Consider the following 13,425-nt stretch of genomic DNA (forward strand, 5'->3'; position numbering starts at 1 on the left):
GCATAGTAGTGATAATCTAGAACGCAGCCATCCAGATGTAATCGAAACACAAACCGTCCAGAATTCCAATAACTACTAATGCAATGAAGAGGAATGACATGGGTTAACAGCAACACAGCCCAGAGTAACTAATTGCAGCATAACATTCCTTGCAGTCATTTGCCATAGGTGGTTCCTACATACATCTCTCTCCGGCCTCCTCTACCTATAAAATCCAACCCTGCATGACACAAACGTGAAGAAGAATTAGTCATTGCACTGAACACTTGGTTTCTTTGCAGTTTTGAATTTTACCCCAAGGAGAAAAAAAGACAATTTCTCATGTTCCCTGACAATCAAGCCCACCTCCTCCCAGGTTCTTACCAGTAAATTGGATGGTATGGGATCCCAACTTCACCTTAGGGTTTGTCTCACTATACTTCTCCTTTCAACAAGGATCAAACTATCCAGCTTTCTCTAACCTCCTACTAGACTGATGGCGTGTGGAAAAGAAGGAGAAGGAGGAGCAGGGATATCCCAGCCCCCAATATGCTCACAAAAAAAAAGTTGCAGTGAGTTTCCAGAGCACCTCCCTCCTATTTTCCATCCCCATAGACAAATGATTGGTATTCTTCTGCTAGATACCATCACTGCACACAGAAAGCCCTGAGAACCTAAAGAGCGGCTTTTTATCTTGGATTACAATGGTCTAGTGTGCTTTTTTTTTCTATTAACAATGCTTTTTTTTTTTTCTAGAACGGATCCATTCACACTGGAGGAATAGACAATGCTTTATCTTTTTGTGTGATCAAGGGAAAATGTTTAGGTAACATGAACATGGTAACATGATAGATTTCGGTGCAAATCTGTGGGAAATCAGCAGCAAAATACACATGTATTACATGATAAATGCTTTTTTTTTTTTTTAAAGCAGATCTGCATTACAGATTTTATCTCTTTACATGGCAGTGGGTGAAATGCATTCTTCAAACCTACAGAATAATGTTTGTCAATTTCTGTATGGAAAATCTATATAGTATTTAAATGGTAAAATCTCACCTACTTGGATGTTACTTTAGGCTATGTGCACACGTTGCGGATTTTTTCACGCTGTTTTTGCCAAATCTACAGGTAAAACGCACTGTGCGGTTTTTGTGCGGATTTCACCTGCGGTTTTACATCTGCGGATTCCTATTGAGGAGCAGGTGTAAACCGCTGCGGAATCCGCACAATGAATTGACATGCTGCGGAAAAAATACCGCTGCGTTTCCGCGCGGTTTTTCCGCAGCATGTGCACTGCGGATTTTGTTTTCCATACCTTTACATGGTACTGTACAACGCATGGAAAACAGCTGCAGATCCGCAGCATTAAATCCGCTGCGGATCCACATAGTCTTAGGTTTTTCATCACGAAATCTGAGTGGAAAATCTGCAATTTTGGGGCAGCATGTTGGCTCAAAATAGTTAGCACTGTTGTCTTCCAAAGCTGAGGTCCTGGGTTTAAATCCCACCAATAATATCTGCAAGTAGTTTGTATGTTTTCCCAGTGTTTACGTGAGTTTCTTCCTTTTACTCCAGTTCCCTCACAATCCAAAGTCATACTAAAAGGGAAGTCAGATTGTGAGCCCCAATTGGCACAATGAGGTTGATAAATTCTTGCACCCTATGCATGTAGCCCCAGGGCAGGGCTGGTAAATGGTTTTATAATTTGGTTTTGTAGCTGCTCATCTGTTTTCACCCCTAGGTTATGTTCAGGAAAACTTATTTTCAGTCCGTGTGGTAAAAATGGACCGAACGTTAGTCTATGGGCCAGGGCACATGGGATATTTTTTACACAGTCCTCAGGAATATTGCAGCAAGCTGTAATCTGGTCTGATGTATGGACCAGACTCATACATGTAATTAGCAGACAGCTCTGCTCCCATCCACTATACAAGTGGGCACACAGAACCATTTATGCAAATTGTGGACGTGAATGGACTGAGCTTTACAACAGCTGACTGAACTTGGCCAAAGGGTATGTGCACACCACATGTAAAAGCATGCTTTTCTTGTCCTGATGAAGAAATCTGTAGTACTTTGAAACGCGTTGACTAAATAAAGAAGATCCGCATGTACTTTCTGTCTGGATTTGGATTTATTATATGCAATACAGCAGCGCAGATTATCCACAAAACCTCCTTATCTGTGTTTTCCAGGTCTGATGACCAGTTGGACCTGCAACACATGGATGAATAATTGATTGAAATGTTGTGTATACACAACTAAATCAGGTTAGTATAAGGGTACCGTCACACAGTGCAATTTTGATCGCTACGACGGCACGATCCGTGACGTCGCAGCGATCGTATCATTATCGCTCCAGCGTCGTAGACTGCGGTCACACGTTGCAATCACGGCGCTGGAGCGATGCCGAAGTCCCCGGGTAACCAGGGTAAACATCGGGTTACTAAGCGCAGGGCCGCACTTAGTAACCCGATGTTTACCGTGGTTACCAGCGTAAAAGTAAAAAAAAACAAACCGTACATGCTCACCATCTGATGTCCGTCCGGTCCCTTGCCGTCCGCTTCCTGCTCTGACAGATCCGGCCGTACAGTGAGAGCAGAGTGCAGCGGTGACGTCACCGCTGTGATCTGCTCTCACTTTCCGGCCGGCAGACAGTCAGAGCGGGAAGCGGACGGCAAGGGACCGGACGGACATCAGATGGTGAGCATGTACGGTTTTTTTTTTTTAACTTTTACGCTGGTAACCACGGTAAACATCGGGTTACTAAGCGCGGCCCTGCGCTTAGTTACCCGATGTTTACCCTGGTTACCAGCGAACGCATCGCTGGATCGCTGTCACACACAACGATCCAGCGATGTCAGCGGGTGATCAAGCGACGAAAGAAAGTTCCAAACGATCTGCTACGACGTACGATTCTCAGCAGGATCCCTGATCGCTGCTGCGTGTCAGACACTGCGATATCGTAACGATATCGCTAGAACGTCACGAATCGTACCGTCGTAGCGATCAAAATTGCACTGTGTGACGGTACCCTAACCCTATTTAAACACCAACATCTCCCTTGGATAAAACCCTATTGCGCTTTTTCCTCCTGGTTTTATTATGTTTTGCCTGAAGCGTCGTCTGTGTCATCTAATTAGTTGTTTTTTTTAATGGCAGTTTGGGCTACTGACTTTTTTTTTTATAATACTATACTAGCTGTTTCCAGCCAGCTAACGCTCGGCATGCTCATTGCTATCTAATTTACGCTGCTGGTGATTAAACTAAAGTAAATAATGACAACATTCAATAGCGCTTACACAGGTGGTAAATTAACTTAAAATAAAAATGTTTGCCTTGTTCGTATCTTCAGTTAACCATGCTTGAAACTGCTGAGGATATTCATTTACTTCACGTAAGTGTATAGTACCACTTCCGCAGCACGACACAAACTTTGCATTGTGTAATTTTTCTTTCCAAAAGTGAGATGCACCGCAATCACTACACGTAACGTCTCGCTTTCCCACGTGGTGTTCACTGGGTATATTCTCTGGATTTCTTGCTGCATACCTCGAAGGTGGTGGCAGTTTACTTGGACGGGCATTGCTGTTTTCAACTTCCGAAGGTGTCAAATTCCTTCTTCGTTGACGCTGGTTATATATATCAGCTTCCCTTCTTTCAGTCACTCGGTTGATATAAACCTTGTGATATCTCTCTCTGTCCTTATCAATCTGCTCAGGTGTTCGTTGTTGATAACCAATCCTACGATTTAGTCGATATTGTTGTTGTCGATCAGCTACTGCATTGTTGTCCGGATTTTCCTGCGGCCTGTGAGATGGACCTGGCGACTCTTCTTGGCTCATTTTGTTTGGGAGAATGTGGATGCAATTAAATGTACGTTTATCTTGGCTGAAGTGGTTGAATTACATAGAAAGGAAGTGCTGCGTGTGGAAATGTGGGGGGGCGGAGCCTCGTGTGGTAATGTGGGGGGGCGGAGCCTCGTGTGGTAATGTGGGGGAACGGAGCCTCGTGTGGTAATGTGTGGGAATGGAACCTCGTGTGGTAATGTGTGGGGACAGAGCCTCGTGTGGTAATGTGCGGGGACAGAGCCTCGTGTGGTAATGTGCGGGGACAGAGCCTCATGTGGTAATGTGGGGGGCGGAGCCTCGTGTGGTAATGTGGGGGAACGGAGCCTCGTGTGGTAATGTGTCTGGACGGAGCCTCGTGTGGCAATGTATGGGGACGCAGCCTCGTGTGGCAATGTGTGGGGATGGAGCCTCGTGTGGTAATGTGTGGGGATGGAGCCTCATGTGGTAATGTGCGGGGACAGAGCCTCGTGTGGTAATGTGGGGGGGGCGGAGCCTCGTGTGGTAATGTGTGGAGACGGAGCCTCGTGTGGTAATGTGGGGGGGCGGGATTATGTGTGGTAATGTGGTGGGGCAGGATTATGTGTGGTAATGTGGTGGGGGGCGGGATTCTGTGTGGTATGGGGTGGGGGGGTGGGATTGTGTGGTGATGTGTTGGGGGTGGGATTATGTGTGGTGATGTGTTGGGGGGGCGGGATTATGTGTGGTGATGTGGTGGGCAGGTGGGATTATGTGTGGTGATGTGGTGTGGATTGTGTGGTAATGTGGTGGTTGGGCAGTATTTGTGTGTGGTAATGGGGTGGGGGGTGGGATTGTGTGTGGTAATGGGGTGGGGGCGGAGCTACTGTGCAGGGGGCGGGATTAGCGAGTAATCACAATACCTCTTAAGTATATAGATATAAGATAGTGATGACTTTTAAACGGATGCTCCCTGAAGAATAGTCAAGTCCCTTCTTTTAGCTGCTTCACATCTTTTAAAGCCTGAAATGGTTAAAAGAAGTTACAAAAGATGGGACATTTTCACACTGTTATGGAATATGTTATTTTTTATTTTTTTTTCAACGTTTACTGAGAGCTTTTTCAGGGGGTTTCCAGACAGACTGACCACAGGTCTCCCAACTCAAACTCACAACTGGACCATTAAAAGGGGTAATACAAATGAGTAGTCAAAAGGCAAATCCAAGGTCCGGCAACAAAAACCAGAAACAGAGCTCGCGCAAACACACCAAAAATGTACTCATCATTGCCAGCCAGCTAAATAGCCAGGTAATCACCCTGAACGGGGGACTTCTGGAGGAAATCCCACAGGTTCAGTCAGATGGGATAGCTGAGCCCGTCATTCACAATACTGACAGCCCAGCACACCAAGGCCTCAAATTGGACGACTTGGCTGTCACACACAATACTGACAGCTCAGCATGCCCTTGATCATATAGGGCGGCTCAGCTGTCACTCACAGCATCTTTAGGACACTGTGAGTGCTGGAATCGTGACAATAACCTATTTAAGATGGGAGACCAGTGGTCAGTCTGAACATCACCGACTGTATGCAGACCATGAAACGCCCATCAAAACCCAAACTAAGTATAGAATCACCCATCCGGTGGATATGAGACAGGAGTAGATACATGACAGGCTGTGGTTTATGAAGCTGCGTGATTGATTTCAGCTTAATATATAAACAGGTAGAAATTTCATCATCAAATCTGCCATTTGTGACTATACCCTAAAGGTACTGTACCTTCACACTAAGCGAAGCTGCAGCGATATCGACAACGATGCCGATCGCTGCAGCGTCGCTGTGTGGTCGCTGGAGAGCTGTCACACAGACAGCTCTCCAGCGACCAACGATGCCGAAGTCCCTGGGTAACCAGGGTAAACATCGGGTTGCTAAGCGCAGGGCCGCGCTTAGTAACCCAATGTTTACCCTGGTTACCAGCGTAAACGTAAAAAAACAAACAGTACATACTTACATTCGCATCCCCCGGCGTCCGCTTCCCTGCACTGTGTGAGCGCCGGCAGTAGCAGGGCACAGCGGTGACGTCACCGCTGTGCTCTGCTTTTACTTTACGGCCGGCGCTCACAGTCGGTGTGGGAAGCAGATGGCCAGGGACCTGACGGACACCGGAATGTGAGTATGTACTGTTTTTTTTTTTTTACATTTATGGTGGTAACCAGGGTAAACATCGGGTTACTAAGCGCGGCCCTGCGCTTAGTAACCCGATGTTTACCCTGGTTACCAGTGAAGACATCGCTGAATCGGTGTCACACACACCGATTCAGCGATGTCTGCGGGAGATCCAGCGCCGAAATAAAGTTCTGGACTTTCAGCAACGACCAACGATGGCACAGCAGGATCCTGATCGCTGCTGCCTGTCAAACACAACGATACCGCTATCCAGGACGCTGCAACGTCACGGATCGCTAGCGATATCGTTTAGTGTGAAGGTACCTTAAGGCTTTGCTTTTTTTGTAGTCTTCACTTAGGCTTGAAGAAAATAACATGATTTTTTTAGAAGCATTTTTTGGGGGTAGTATTTTTTCCAGATATTGAGGCTTATTTACCATATATTATATCTTCATGCAACTCAGACTAAACAGTCTTCAAATGTGCCAGGTATATGTATCATAGCGGGTCATGCTATTTCATAAAGCTGGCGCATGGTTACATCGTCCAGTGTAAGTTTACACCACCTATTAATGGGAATATTTTGTGCCTGTGTTTTAAGTCTGTTGTGAGAAAAGCGCAATACAAATGTGAATTTCTGGCAACAACAAGAAACATCAAAATTTCGGTACATTTTTCTTTTGCATGCAGTCTTGCTCATTAGGTCACCCCCTTTTCTGCTACGCCATGCCTATTTTCAGCAAAATTACAACCCAACATAATGTCAGACAAGGTGTAGAAAGTCTAAAACCCCAAACATATGTGCAAGTCATGAAAATACGTAAGCTACTTACCGGTAGCAGTGTTTTTTCAGGAGCGCATGACAGCACTACGAGAGAGGGGATCCGCCCTTCAGGGACAGGAAACCTACAGACATAAAAGGGCGGTACCTCTCTCCTGCATCAGTTGGTTCCAGAGCATGAGAGGACCCGCTTGGTTAGTAACAAAGAAAACCGCATAAACTATGGTACAATTCACCCTATGAGTGAAAGTAAGATTTAAAGAAAAAACGAAGGTGTTGAGCCATCCGAGAAAGAATAGGGTAGGGAATTAAGGGTGCTGTTGTAGCGCCCCCACTGCCGCAGGGCCGAGGGGTACCCGGTACCGGGCCTCTGAGTCTCTGCTCTGGGGTTGTCACGGCGGCTAGGCCCCGGTCCGTGACCCTGCCGTGGGGCGCACAGGGGATTACTAGGAGTGGATGATGTAGATGGGGGTGAGGCTGTAGTGGTGCGGTGCAGTAAATAACGAGGACACCAGGTTGCAGTCTCTTTACCTCTTTACTGAAGATCTCTGGGTCCTCAGTCCGGAATACGGTTCACCAGGCTGCGCAAGTCCGGCCGGTCCAATGGCACCTCCGGAGTTCTCCTCACAGGTGGAAATCGGTGCCTTCCTTCTAGTGCTATGTGTTGTGGTCCTTCCCTGCTGTGCTTACGGAAAGTCCCCACAACCGTTGTGTCTGTTTCTTAAGTTCCCTCACAACTCGATTAAATGATGTTCTTCTAATCCTCCGTCCCTCCCTGTTGTTCTGGTTGGGACGGCACCCGTATGACGGGTAGGCTCGGAGCTCTTCCGGGACCCTAGAGTCGCCCCTCTCCACAGGTTGCCCCCCAAGACTGCATAGGTGATTTAAGTTAGACAGCCCGCCTTAGACTGACTGTCCTGCCGCTGTTTAGAGTATTGCTTGAAGCTGAATGTTATGATACTCCCTCGGCGTTCCGGCCACCGGTAGTGCGCCTCAGTAGGGTGTTGCTCCGGTCTTACAGCACGACCCCTACTGGTATTTCTCCTTTTGCTTGATCTCGTTTCTCACTCAGCACAATCTATCTCGCTTCTAGTCCTTCCTTGGGCACCGCCGCTACCCGGAGCAGGCGCGGTCCCGTTACGTTCGTTCAAGTTGCCAAGCCTCTGTCAGGATCCCACCCCTGACAGAGACCCTACTGTATCTTCCCCCCCACAACACCCTCTGCCACAAGGTGTTGCCTGGTTCCAACCCAGTCAGCTTTCTGATCTAACTTCCTGCCTGACCCCCAGTTTACCCACTATGGTGGGGAGTGGCCTAATGAATAGAACCCTTAGCTCCCCCCGGAGGCCCAGCTGTGAAATGTATTGGTGTCTGTGATACCTGGTCGGATGAACTCCTTCAGTGCCATCAGACGCACCATAGCTCCCCATAGTGGCGGAGCCACAGTACTGCAACGACCAGGACTCTGGGGCGCTGCACTCCCCCCTGGTTAAACACAGTACTCCGGGACTGGGAAGAAAACAACAATACAAGTTAGCAAAAAGACATACAGTTTTGTTGAGTGCAATAACAATAAGTATACTTGAACAGGCTTCCCTTTATGGGAGGTAAGGACACTTGAATGTTACAAACATGGTTAACATTATAAATTACAGGCTATAAATAACTCCTGTTACCCAACCGGGTATTCTACTAAGTGCAAAATTGTTGGACAATAATTTAACATCGCCTTTAAGGACATACACTCTTTATCCACTAAAGACCTTCCTATAATCACATTATAAGGTAATTTAACTTTCTCATTCTCCTTCTTTAAATCTGCAGGACCGCCTGTCCTATCGGCACCAGACCTACTGCCTCTCCTTTCAGTTACAGGACCGCCCCGTTCAGCCAGGGCCTACTGCCTTTTCAACTACTATACACAGTATAGAACATAACATTACTTTCAGTTTAAGAGCACTGAGCCATCTCTACATGACTCCTATGAGGACTCAGGGTTTACCTTCTATCCTAACTATCTATCAGCATTATCAAAAACATTTTCTATTGAACATTAAGCCTTCTCATTATCTTTCTTCCTTTCATGCATGCTGGACACCACGTCTATCCCTACGGGTCCACTGCATCCTTCTTCTATCTTTCACCTTTTACTTCTCAGAGCACATCATCAGTATTTCTTCACATTTAACTAATTAAATACATATAACTTTCTCATGTAAACATTATCATCACGTTCTTTGGTCAAGACATTATTGCTTCCGGTCTTAAAGCAATATCACGGTTTAAGCGCAACAAATGAACATCCCCTTTAAGAGGGGACCAAGTCTCTGTGAGGTAGCATGCCTTCTCAAGCTACCAGTCCATACTCAGCAAAGGTTCCAGTGTGGTATCTTCACAAAGAGTCCTTCTTTAAGTAAAACCAGAAGGGAGCGCCTTTAATAAGGTGCAAACTATGTACAAGAAGTTCGGATCATGCACTGTTCATGATTTCAGCAGTTCTAGAAACTTGTGCAAATAAAACTTTAGAAAAATCAAACAAAAGCAAAACAATAGGGATCCCCGGTCCACAGAAGGATCCCCTTAAGAGTTAACCCTGGACGGGTTCAGCAGCAAAAATCAGGAAACAATAACTATTTACATATTAATAAAGCAATTATGCTTACTCGTCTTTCGGGGAGGAAAGTGGTTTCCTCCCGGGCCTCACCAGACCAACGGGTCGTCCTGCTGGTTCAAGGATCGGGTCCCGCCCCAACAACGACAGGATCCCTCGCCGGGATGTTCTTTTTACCGAGGATCCGGCACGCCCCCACGGTGCACGGTGGGTCCGGGTCCCTCGCTGCTCCCCAGGATCAGGCTCCGTTATCCCATCGGCGGGAGGTTTATCTTCGGGAGTTGCAGCGGCGGCCTGAAGCGCGACGCACCGCTGGACGCCCCGCGCCATCCAGCCCGCCTCGCCGGTTGCTCTCCTCCACCTGGTGTAAGTGACGGCATCACCCGGCTCCAGGTCACGATCAAACCTTCCACTGCAAGGCTCCACCTCCTCTCTGTCCACGTGGACTTGTAGCGGCTCCCCGATCTCCTGGATAACCCCGCGTCCATATCGGGGGTTGAAGGAGACCACTACACCCCAGTGGGACAAGGGGGGCTCCGCAACAGTGAGTAAGTCTACCTGGGGTACCGGTTGTGGTCAGGCTCGCCATGCAGCCATCATGCGCCGCAGGTGTTCGGCCTCAGGCATGAGCTTCAAGCCTGGTGTCGGCGGCGCACTTCCAGCCGCGACCGGGTTGAGAGGATCAGGGGACATTGGAGACAAGCAGACCTCCGTGGGCTGGCCCAGCCGAGCAGTCACACGGGCATCGGCCTCCAGGCGGGCAGCGATCCGCCGGGCCTCGGCTGCGGCCATACACTCTTCCGACGGCGGCCGGGGGGGTCGGCCCATCGTTGGCTCCGTAAGGGTCAGCTCCCGCAGTGGCGGCGTATCCTGAGCCACACCGGGCTGTCCAGCCTCTCTCTGAGTTCGACCATCCCCATGCGGTGCTTCTGGTGTCGCCATCTTTATCTCCTCTCCAATGTCTTCTTCCCGCGGTCTCTTTCGTGGGCGGCCCCGTCTCCATGGTCTCCACCCTCCAAACAGGATCAGGAGGCGGACCTCAGCTGTTGACGGACACGTCCTCAAGACACAGAAATATTTAGACTGGGCGGCCATTGCTGTTCGCGCTCTCCAGCTTGCCTACGCCCACTTCACGCCCCTCTTTTCCTCCCGCGCTCTCCTCAGCGCTGTAATGGCGGCGGATTTTGGCGGCAAATGGCACAGCACACAGTCTCTCAATAAAGTACAGTCCAAGCACGTCAAGTCACAGTTCCAAGGCACACATGACCTGATTCTTCAGGCTTAAGTAGATCCTGTTCGTGACGCCAAGCTGTAGCGCCCCCACTGCCGCAGGGCCGAGGGGTACCCGGTACCGGGCCTCTGAGTCTCTGCTCTGGGGTTGTCACGGCGGCTAGGCCCCGGTCCGTGACCCTGCCATGGGGCGCACAGGGGATTACTAGGAGTGGATGATGTAGATGGGGGTGAGGCTGTAGTGGTGCGGTGCAGTAAATAACAAGGACACCAGGTTGCAGTCTCTTTACCTCTTTACTGAAGATCTCTGGGTCCTCAGTCCGGAATACGGTTCACCAGGCTGCGCAAGTCCGGCCGGTCCAATGGCACCTCCGGAGTTCTCCTCACAGGTGGAAATCGGTGCCTTCCTTCTAGCGCTATGTGTTGTGGTCCTTCCCTGCTGTGCTTACGGAAAGTCCCCACAACCGTTGTGTCTGTTTCTTAAGTTCCCTCACAACTCGATTAAATGATGTTCTTCTAATCCTCCGTCCCTCCCTGTTGTTCTGGTTGGGACGGCACCCGTATGACGGGTAGGCTCGGAGCTCTTCCGGGACCCTAGAGTCGCCCCTCTCCACAGGTTGCCCCCCAAGACTGCATAGGTGATTTAAGTTAGACAGCCCGCCTTAGACTGACTGTCCTGCCGCTGTTTAGAGTATTGCTTGAAGCTGAATGTTATGATACTCCCTCGGCGTTCCGGCCACCGGTAGTGCGCCTCAGTAGGGTGTTGCTCCGGTCTTACAGCACGACCCCTACTGGTATTTCTCCTTTTGCTTGATCTCGTTTCTCACTCAGCACAATCTATCTCACTTCTAGTCCTTCCTTGGGCACCGCCGCTACCCGGAGCAGGCGCGGTCCCGTTACGTTCGTTCAAGTTGCCAAGCCTCTGTCAGGATCCCACCCCTGACAGAGACCCTACTGTATCTTCCCCCCACAACACCCTCTGCCACAAGGTGTTGCCTGGTTCCAACCCAGTCAGCTTTCTGATCTAACTTCCTGCCTGACCCCCAGTTTACCCACTATGGTGGGGAGTGGCCTAATGAATAGAACCCTTAGCTCCCCCCGGAGGCCCAGCTGTGAAATGTATTGGTGTCTGTGATACCTGGTCGGATGAACTCCTTCAGTGCCATCAGACGCACCATAGCTCCCCATAGTGGCGGAGCCACAGTACTGCAACGACCAGGACTCTGGGGCGCTGCACTGTCATGGGCTCCTGAAAAAAACACTGCTACCGGTAAGTAGCTTACGTATTTATTCAGTCGCCATGACAGCACTGCGAGAGACTTTCAGAGAAGTAAGGAAGATTTAGGGAGGGATAACTGCCTCAAGCACCCTTCTCCCAAACGTGAGGTCAGAGGAGTCACCCAGATCCAACCTATAGTGTCTAAGAAAGGTAGATAGAGAAGACCATGTGGCCGCCTTACAAATGTCTTCAATCAACACCTCTGATCTCTCTGCCCAGGATGTTGCCACGGCTCGAGTGGAGTGAGCTTTTATACCTTCTGGGATCTCCATGCCACCTGCTGTATAAGCGAGAGAGATCGCCTCTCTGATCCATCTGGCTAGTGTGTTTTTAGATACTCTAAGACCCTTTCTAACTCCCTGGTAGGCTATAAATAAGGAGTTATCTTTTTTCCAGGTATCTGTAACTGAAATATATTTAAGAAGACATCTTCTTACATCTAAAGAATGAAATCTAAGTTCCTTATCATTAGTGGGATTAGAACAAAACGAAGGAAGGACCACCTCTTGTAACCTATGAAACTTTGAAGACACTTTTGGAAGATAAAGGGGATCAGGTTTCATAACAACTCTATCTTCCCTAAACTGCATGTATGGAGGTTGCCTAGATAATGCTTGAAGATCACTAACCCTTCTCACGGACGTGAGTGCAACTAAAAGGGCTGTTTTAACCGACAGGATTTTTATTGGAACAGTATCAATAGGTTCGAATGGGGCTTGCGTTAAAGCTGAGAGTACAAGATTTAAGTCCCACGGAATTATCTTTTGTTTAATGATTGGTCTGGATCTAGTAACTGCTTTAAAGAACCTGGATATCCAATGATTGTTGGCTAAATTAGAATTGTATAGCGCCCCCAGAGCCGACACTTGAACTCTGAGAGTGCTTGTGGCTAAACCCATTTCTCGACCCTTTTGTAAGAATTCTAAAATTTGATTAATACAAGGCTCCTGGTCAATTTGTGCTCCTGAACTTGAAAGGAATTTCTTCCAAACCCTGACGTAAATGTTTGTCATAGAGGTTTTCCTGCTCTTTAGAAGTGTATTTACAAGATCTCGAGAAAACCCCTTCCCTTTTAGTAATGACCTCTCAAATTCCACGCTGCTAGGTGGATGGAAAATTGGGCCCTGGGAGAGGAGATCTGGTAATTCTGGGAGAATCCATGGTTGGGTGACAGACATCTTCCTCAGCCAAGGAAACCACAGCCTCCTGGGCCAGAACGGGGCTATTAGGATTACTCGGGCCCTGTCTTCCCATATTGTCCTCAGAACTATAGGAATTAGATTTAGCAGGAGAAAGGCATAAGCGAGACTGAAGTGCCAAGAGATTAGAAGAGCGTCCACTGCATACGGGTTGTCCCTTGGATTTAAGGAACAGAATTGGTGTAGTTTTCTGTTTCCTCGGTCGGCAAAAAGATCTATTTCTGGACATCCCCATATTTGCACGATCTGATTGAAGATGGTCGGTTTTAGTGACCAGTCCCCCTGTCTGAGTCTGTTGCGGCTTAGATAGTCGGCCACGGTATTGAGTTTTCCCTTTATATGAAGAGCTGTAAGAGAAAGTAGGTGA

General features: G+C 48.3%; 1 protein-coding gene across 1 annotated transcript in view; it reads right to left on the bottom strand.

Annotated features, from left to right (window-relative positions):
* Positions 1 to 504, bottom strand: part of TWSG1 (twisted gastrulation BMP signaling modulator 1) — a 57,469-nt gene extending 56,965 nt beyond the window's left edge. The window contains exon 1 of the mRNA XM_077270208.1: positions 364 to 504. The gene's annotated coding sequence lies outside the window, so the exon portion shown is untranslated. The remainder of the gene's footprint in view (positions 1 to 363) is intronic.
* Positions 505 to 13,425: the final 12,921 nt, after the last annotated feature.

Source organism: Ranitomeya variabilis, chromosome 6 (assembly GCF_051348905.1).
Source record: "Ranitomeya variabilis isolate aRanVar5 chromosome 6, aRanVar5.hap1, whole genome shotgun sequence".
NCBI lineage: Eukaryota > Metazoa > Chordata > Amphibia > Anura > Dendrobatidae > Ranitomeya > Ranitomeya variabilis.